The sequence below is a fragment of the Echinops telfairi genome, unplaced genomic scaffold (assembly GCF_000313985.2).
Source record: "Echinops telfairi isolate 266 unplaced genomic scaffold, ASM31398v2 ScPeMD7_2;HRSCAF=8, whole genome shotgun sequence".
Taxonomy (NCBI): Eukaryota; Metazoa; Chordata; class Mammalia; order Afrosoricida; family Tenrecidae; genus Echinops; species Echinops telfairi.
The window spans coordinates 72,204,682-72,213,525 of record NW_022103898.1 but is presented as its reverse complement, the minus strand read 5'-3'; the positions used below and the strand labels follow the sequence as shown (position 1 = coordinate 72,213,525).

The 8,844-nt window shown below is 36.0% G+C and overlaps 1 non-coding gene across 1 annotated transcript; it reads left to right on the top strand.

Moving 5' to 3' along the window:
* The first annotated feature begins 7,661 nt into the window (after positions 1-7,661).
* LOC115870726 lies at positions 7,662-7,795 on the top strand. Its single transcript, XR_004046864.1, has one exon. It is a non-coding gene; the product is annotated as a small nucleolar RNA SNORA42/SNORA80 family (small nucleolar RNA).
* Positions 7,796-8,844: the final 1,049 nt, after the last annotated feature.

Here is an 8,844-nt window from a genome sequence, read left to right as displayed (position 1 = left end):
ATCAGAATACTACAGTTGGAAATAGAGATTCAAATATAGACTTGTGAAGAATGGCTAAAACACTTAAATGTTGAATATAGAGATAAAAAAGATTTGGGCAAAAATGAAAACATATTGTTCAAATACTTTTAGTGCAAGTTAACTCTTACAGTATGATCCAGTATGATACAGAGAGAATAGTTTTATGTTTATCTGCAAAAAAGTACACGTATGCACGTAGATAGCTAGAGTTAGATATCTTGTTCCTCTTATAGGAATGTAAGTGCCTCCATGGCTAAGAATTGGTTGCTAATTGGACAATCCATAGTTCAGGCCCACAATCTCTTCTATAGCAAAAAAAGTCCTGAAATATGCTCCACGACGATCACAGCCCTTATATGGCATGTCCACCCTGTCTTCTCTAATTTTCTATGGATTTCTGAGACAGAATCAACTCAACAACACACAACAACATACTTCATGCATCATATGTTCTCAAAAATAATGACAGACCTTTCATAACATGCTGGAGAGTAGTCAAACTCAGATGTCGCTTGCTTTATTTGCAAATACTCCGAAATCAAATATAAAATATTTGAGTTAGTTTTGCTTGGAACTTCAGAACTGACTCAATTTCAATGAAAACATTGTGAAAGAAAATGTTATTTTTTATTGTTGTTTCAGTGTGGACATAGTCTTCCATTTATATGCAGCCAATAGCTAACTGCCCGATGTTTAGTTCTGATCTCGCATGCCTAAGTAAATATAATCTGGCTTTATGCCTGAAAATATTATGCCTACATTAGTAGGAAGGTTGTTTTCAATTCCAATATGGGTTCCTTTGCAAAATAAATATGCAATATTCTCACGGAATCAAAGAATCCAAATCAGCTTTATTAGCTTCACAGACCATCCACTAACATATAAACAAGGGAAAGTTCTCTGCTAAATTATTGATAAAGTGTTTTAGCCTCCACTAACTCTTTTCAATGGAGAAGTAAACATCCCAGTAAAGGATCATAAAAATGGTCAATTAATTCAGAACTACTGGTCTGATAGCTCTTTTCCCTCTGTAACTCTATTATATACACTGTTTATAATTTTGAGTTTATTGCATTTTCGTAATTCTTAAAAGCACTATCAGATTAGTTTAAATAATTTATGTGTATTGGTATTCTTCTTTGTTATTGTTTTATATAGTTCAGTTTTTCTATATTTGCTTAGTGAAACAGTCCATGATAATCTTTTAAAATAATTTATTTTAAAATGTATTTCTATTTTACAAGTAAAATAAAAAATTAAATCAATCGATATCAGGTCAATTTCAACTTATGGCAACCCTACATAGTTTCTGACATTATAAACACTTATGGGAGCAGACAGTCTCATCTTCGCACCAAGGACAGGCAGTGTGGATTTGAACCACAGATATTGCAGTTAGCTGTCCACATATTGCCTTTAGTAATCCATCCATTACCTGGCAGTGCCACTAGGCCTACTTAAGGAGCTTTAATGATTTAGTTAAAAATAAACAGTTTTGTAGACTAAATCACAAGAAGGATCTATTTGATCACAATTTACTCACTGACATCCAATCAATTCTGATTCACAATAACCCTATAGCACAGGCTAGAAATGTTCCTTTGGGTTTCTGAGACTGTAACCCCGGGAGTAGAAAGCCCTATCTTTCTCCTGTGGAGTGGCTGATGGTTTTGCAATGTCTATCTTGAGGTTCGCATCTCAACACAACTGCTACACCACCAGGGCTTTCTAAAATGCAATAAAATTGAAATTACTTTACTAGCTTTTGGTCTATACAGAAAAATGGTCTATGAACTTAGAAAGTGTTAAAGAAAATAGGTCTAAATATTTTTAGACCTCTAAATACCGTAGATACATTGTCTACCGTAGATCCTGTTTGAAACAGTTGTGGAAGAGATTAACATCACGTACTTGTTACCTCACTTCAGTACCCACAAAGTACTTGAGCTGCACTTTACTCAAAGAGTACTAGACCTGAGAACTAAAATTGAGGAAAATGCATGAAAAGCGGTAATTTTCAATTGTAGTTTTAAAATAACCCTGAATATGCTGGAATACCAGTTTAAATGTTTCAAAAACTGTAGCTGGAAAATTATAAAACAAATATCTGGCCAATTGACTGGAAGAGATGTATATTTCTTGCAATTCCAAAGAAAAGTGATGCCACAGACTGACTAAATTATAGCATTAATATCACACAAAGTAGATATTACAGATAATCATTCAAAACCATTATAGTAGTACATTTACTGAGCACTTCCTAAATTCAGGTCTGATCCGGAAAAAGATGGGGAATGGGGAAAATCATCATTACTGTGACAGAGGAGTCCCAGCAAAAAGCAAGAAAGCCAAAAAGAAATTATCCTGTGATTTATTGACTCTCCCAAGGTATTTGAGCATGTGAATCATAGCAAACTATGGATAACATGGTGAAAATGGGAGCTCCAAAACACTTCATTGAGGTCATATGGAGCCTGTACATAGAATACGCCATTGTCATTTGAACACAGCAAAGAGATACTGCATGGTTTAAAAGCAGGAAAGTGTGTGGTAAGGTTGTATTATTTCAACATAGTTATGCTCTGTATTCTAAGCAAATAACATTAGAAGCTGGGCTATATGGAAAACATACCATCATGATGGAGGAAGACTTAGCTACATAATGTGCAAATGGCACAACCTTACTTGTTGAGAGTAAAGAGGACTTGAAGTATTTACTGATGAAGGTGAAAGAATACAGATTACATATGGATTATACCTTAGCATAAGTAAAACAAAACCTCTCACATCTAGACCAAAAAGCAACATCACAATTAATGGAAGAAATATGGAAGTTGTCAAGATTTGATTTCTTTGAGTTCACAATCAACACTCAATGAAATGGCAGTCAAGACATTCGGCTGTAAAAATACTCTTCGAAGTGTTAAAAGCCAAAGAGATAATTTTGAAGATTTCGGTGCTTTTGACCAAGCCATGTAATTTTCAACATCTTGAAAAATCTGGACAATGAGAAAGAGCAACCCAAGAAGAATCGATACCTTTGAATTATATTGTTGGCAAAGAATATTGAATGTTCTATGGACTTTCTGAAGAACAAAGAAATCTGCTTAGAAAGAAGTACAGCCAGGTTATCCTAAGAGTAACCGCAAGACTTCATCTCTTAACTTTGGACATGCTGTAAGGACAGGTGAATCTTGGAGAAGAGCTTCGCATTTGGTAGAGGGTCTGTGGAAAATAAGAAGACCCTCAACAAGATGACTGACACAGGGGCTACACAGTGGTACCCAACATAGCAACAGCTAGCAGTCTGGGGCAGCACTGGGCATTGCTTTGTGTTGTTCTATATAGAGTCCCTATCAGTTGAAACCTACGCTCAGGCATCTAACAAAATCAAAGACAATTAAACAATGATCTTTTATTTACAAACACAATGTATCAAAAGAAATTTCTTCTGTTGAACACTTAAATAATAGGTACAAAATCATTGTACCAGTACCATGAATGACAAAATTACTGATATTAGTATTACTATAACAGAATTTGCTCCAAGTCCTTCATCCATTCTTTCCTTTAATAAATAAAAAAATAGTGTTGAAAAAAAACTATATTGGACTCGGATTTTGGCATTTTCAGAATACATATGTATCAGATATTCAAATCCTGCTTTGTAGAATATTTTTTTACTATTGATATAAATTATTGGATCAATAGAGGACCAAGTATTTGTCAACATCACAATGGATAATTTGAAAACCTATGTAAAAAAATCTCTGCATGGTAAACAGACCAAGTTATATAGCCAGAATATATTTCTAGAGAACAAAGTTAATGTTCATAATTAAGAGAGTCAGTAGCTACTCTACACTCTATTAGTTGGATCTGTATATTATTTTGCTTTAAACTAGGCATTTCTACATCATTTGAATTTTACTTTACTATGGATGGTGCTAGCAACTGGTGAAACAGAAATATGATGGATAAACAGTTCAATACACAAAGATTATGAAATGTCATATTTAAATAGGAGGCATGATTTTGGCTTACCTCATGAAACAGAAGTACAGATTAATTAGGAATGTCAGTATTGTAAAGTCTTTTTCAGCTTATTGTTACTGTCATTATAACAATCACTGAATATATACAAATTAGCAATAAAATATTTGATTTCCCACAAATTGGAAGTTTTCTTGGGTTTACTTGAACTTGCTGCTCTGCTCCATTTTTAGCAGGTCATAGATCAAAATATGCTAACACTGGAAAGGACAACCCATCCTATATATCTAAAGCAACATGTGAAGAGCTAATAAATTTATTAAATGATAAAGATTCATCAACTATTTTCAGTGAATAAATATAGCTTAATATTTCATTTTGCATGTAGATTATATTCCAGATATTTTTCTTAAGTACTGTTTTAAGATACCTATCTCCAACAAATAGAAAATCCTTTGAGAGAATTATCATATGTATTAATTGAATAAGCCATATCATGGAAAACATTTCAAATTAGGTCTTTTACTATTTATGTGAATTTTCCAAACTGATTTTTATAAATGTGGAGACCAGTTCTGTGATGTGCTACTAATATTTCTGGCATTATAAACACAGCAGAACATTTTAGAACATTATGAATATGGCATTTTGATACCATGTTCTATGCATTCATTTCATGCCACAAGGCATAGTTCACCAGATTGCTGTCAAGAATCAGTTGCTTTTTCGCCCATGCTGTTCAATAATACTACAATATTTTATTCTACTCACTGATGGGCAGTTCTTACAACATGTTTGGATGATGATTAAGTATTAAAGTACCTTTTTAATGCTGGTTGGAAAGCACACATTGTTGCTGAAGATCCAGACACAAAAAAGGAGATAGCAAAAAAGAATCTGAAAAGAACACCAATGAAATGTAAACAAAAGGATACATATTTATATTGGTTACAGCAAAGGAATACATACTTATGTTGGTTACAACAAAGGAATACATACTTATGTTGGTTACAACAAAGGAATACATACTTATGTTGGTTACAACAAAGGAATACATACTTATGTTGGTTACAACCAAGGAACACATATTTATGTTGGTTATGATATAATGAATTGTAGCATTTCATCTGATGAGACAAGCTCTCTGTCTTTGGCTGGGTTTTCTAGAGAAGCAAAATCAAATATATATATACACATATATATATACACACACACACACATATATACACACACATATATATGCACACACACACATATATAGATATCTAACTATTTCTACATCTATATCTATGCACACATATATACACATACATGTGCACATGTATGTATGTACATATATAATGATATATATATGCTCTATATACTTGAATATAAGCTGACCCAAATATAAGCCAAGTAAGCTGACCCAAATAAAAGGCACCCAATTTTACCACAAAAAACTTATTGAATGGGAAAACTTATTGACTCAAATATAAGGCTAGTGTGGGAAATGCAGCAGCTACTGGTAAATTTCAAAATAAAAATAGATGTCAATAAAATTACATTAATTGAGGCATCAGTAGGTTAAATGTTTTTGAATATATATTTCAAAGAAAAACAGTAAATTAGCTCTGTAAGTGGAAAAGGGTCAACAAAAACAATATGGTATCAAAAATAACTTTAAAAGTACAAAATCCTTAGCTCAATTGGCAACCAGGCTAAAACATGAGTTAAAATCCTTCAAAACTGTATTCCTCCTCCTCATCTGTCTGTCCAAACAGAGCTTCAGCTGTAGCTGGTGTGCGGCCATCAGCATGGACACTGTCATCATCACCGAGTTCCAGTCATCACCATCACTGCTGTCGTTCTTATACACTGCCATCCATGGCCTTATTAATGCCACATTTCTTGAAGGCGCGTTGAGCTGTGTCCTCTGGAATCTCTTCTCAAGAATCAGTAATTCAGGGTTTGGAGAGATTGGTGTGATAATATTTCAGAACATGGTGACATGACTATGTTTACCTAGAGCAGCCTGTGTTAGGGCTCATACTATACATGCCGTGTTACTGCATGCGCTGCATTGCTACATATGCTGCCTTACCGCATGTACACAACGCAGCTTGTATAGTTTGAGGCCTAACATAGGCTGATGAGATTGCAGAATGCAATGACATGACTGATTGCATAGAGCAGCCTGTGTTATGGTTCATTCTATACTGTGTTGTATATGCACTGTGTTACTGCATGCGTTGCATTACTGCATATGCAGCATTACCGCTTATGTATGGGAAGTACTAATGCAACACATGCAGTAACACAGTATGTACACAATGCAGTGTGATACTATAAGCCCTAACACAGGCTTTTCTATGCACGCATAGTTTACAGTGAGTTAACAGATAGGGGTTAATAAGAAAATAAAAAATAAAATATAGCAGACTAAGTACTGTAAATAAATGTATTGTATATCCAAGGCCAGAGATATACCGGTACTTGTATTCAGCAACGCTTGGGCAGAGCAAGGGGATGTGACCAAGCATGGGTAAGATTGTAAAGGCCACGTCCTTGGTCACAGCCCTGGAGAAGAGTGGCATTTATCTGCCTAGGATGCGGTGCGCCCCAGGTACCAGCACCCAGAAGCGGTTCTTGCTCAGTACAGCAGGGACAACACAGAGGCTGCCGGCGCACAGGAGAAAGGAAGAGCGGTGATATCAGCAGTCATCGGACCACCCACAGAGGCTGCAGGCCGCAGAAGAGCGGGAGAGACCCAAGATCACCCGGACTGCACCAGAGAACAGGGAAGTGGGGACCCTCACTCCAGTATAAGCCGAGGGGGAATTTTTCAGCATAAAAATGTGCTGAAAGACTCTACAAGAGTATATGCGGTATATAGAAAATGACTCGCATTTATAGAAGCTAGTGAGTCCAAGATCAGGCAGAATACTCGTCTATAGGCCAACTGTTAAGCCAGAGGCTTCTCCTGACAAATATAGAAGCAAGAACGGAGAAACCCAAGATTGACAGTAAGACTACAGTCCAGTTGCTGCAGAGGAGTGTCAATCCTAGGTCAACAGCGTAGGCTGTGGCCATAGAGTCTAAAGAATTCAAGGTTGGCAGTTCAGATGGCAGGCCTCTGGCAACTTCCAGGATAGGTAGGAAGTATGGCAGGCTTTTGGCTAAGTCCAAAGATCCAGACGTCAATGAGTTTGATGCAAGATCCAGAACCAACAAGAAGCAAAGCAAGTCTTTCCACAGTTCCCTTATACTCCCAAAGAAAGTCCTTTTAATTGTACTGAGGCTATAATAAGAGTAAGAGTATTGTTTCCCACCCTAATTTTATGCCAAAATTGAGGCTAATTCATATGTAAGTTCAAATTAAAGCTGAAGAACATTTCCACGAGAGCCAAAATACAACCTTGAGTTGTATTTTGAGGACATGTAAATAACATTTGCCACATTGAACACTGATGACAGAGGACCTAACATGGGATGACATCAAGAACATCATTCATGAAGAGAGCAAAGGGTCATTAAAAAGGCAAGAACAAAGAAAAAAATCAAAGTGTATGTCAGAAGAGGATCTGAAACTTGTTCTTAATTATAGATTTGGTAAGGCATATTAAAGAGATGATGAAGTAAAAGATTTGAACAGAAAATTCCAAAGGGGTGCGTGTGTTTGGATTTATGGCAGGTCCGATCCCATGGGCCTCTCACAGTGCCCCATGTCAAAGCATACTGTAACCCCGAACCATTGCCTGGCTTTACCCTGTGGGCTTCAGGCACTGAAGTGGGTTGCACATGAAAAAGAAAAAGTAAAATTTCAAAGGGAAACTTTGAAGACAAAGGAGAATATTCTAATGAAATGTGCAAATGTCTAGAGTTATAAAAATGAAAAACATAGTTTAAATAGAAAGAACTGAAGAGAAAATTCAAAACTTGGGTTGAAATATTGAAAGATTTTATTAGAAAAATATTGAAGAATGCAGGAAGCATCAGAAGAAAATGGAAAGAATACACAGTCACTGTACCAAATAGAACTAGTTTACATTAACCCATTTCAAGAAGCAGCATTGGGTTTATCAAAATCCAATGTTATTAAAGGAAAAAGTCCAAGTTACACTAAACGTATTAGCCAAAATCAAGGTTCCAGGAATTGACAACATAGCAATTGAAATGTTTCAACAAGCTGATGAAGCACTGGATTCAGTCACTCATATGCCAGGAAGTTGGAAAACAGCTATCTGGCCAATATACTAGAAGAGATCCATATTTGTACCCATTCCAAAGAAAGGTAACCCGCCAGAATGCTGAATTATAAAACAATGTCATTCATATCACATACAAGCATAATTTTGCTGAAGATAATTTAACAATAGTTGCTGTAGTTCATTGACAAAGATGACAGAAATTCAGGCCAAATTGAAAAGAGGATATGGAACAAGGAATATCATTGCTTGTAGGAAACTGGGGACCTGGAAGAAAGTGTGAGCACCCTACTCTATACTCGTGACCACAGGACTTGGCTGACTTGGCACTAGTGACCAGCCACACATCCATAGTGCCGCAACAGTGGGTAACATCCCACATACACATTCTCCAGGGAGATAGGGTTCTCCACAAAATACCCTCCATTAAAGCGATAATCTAAAGCTGTCTTCTTTTGGCACCTGGCTACTCGCTTACGCAGTTAATGGATTCCTATCTTTAAGAGCAGTCAGTTTTTTTGTTCCTCTCACTCAAGTAGCAACTTACTTATTTTGTCTCTTAAACACCTGATACTTATCATGAAGTGTTTAGGATATCCAGGATTAACACACCTCCTATTCTATTGTGTATATGTTAACTGGAAGC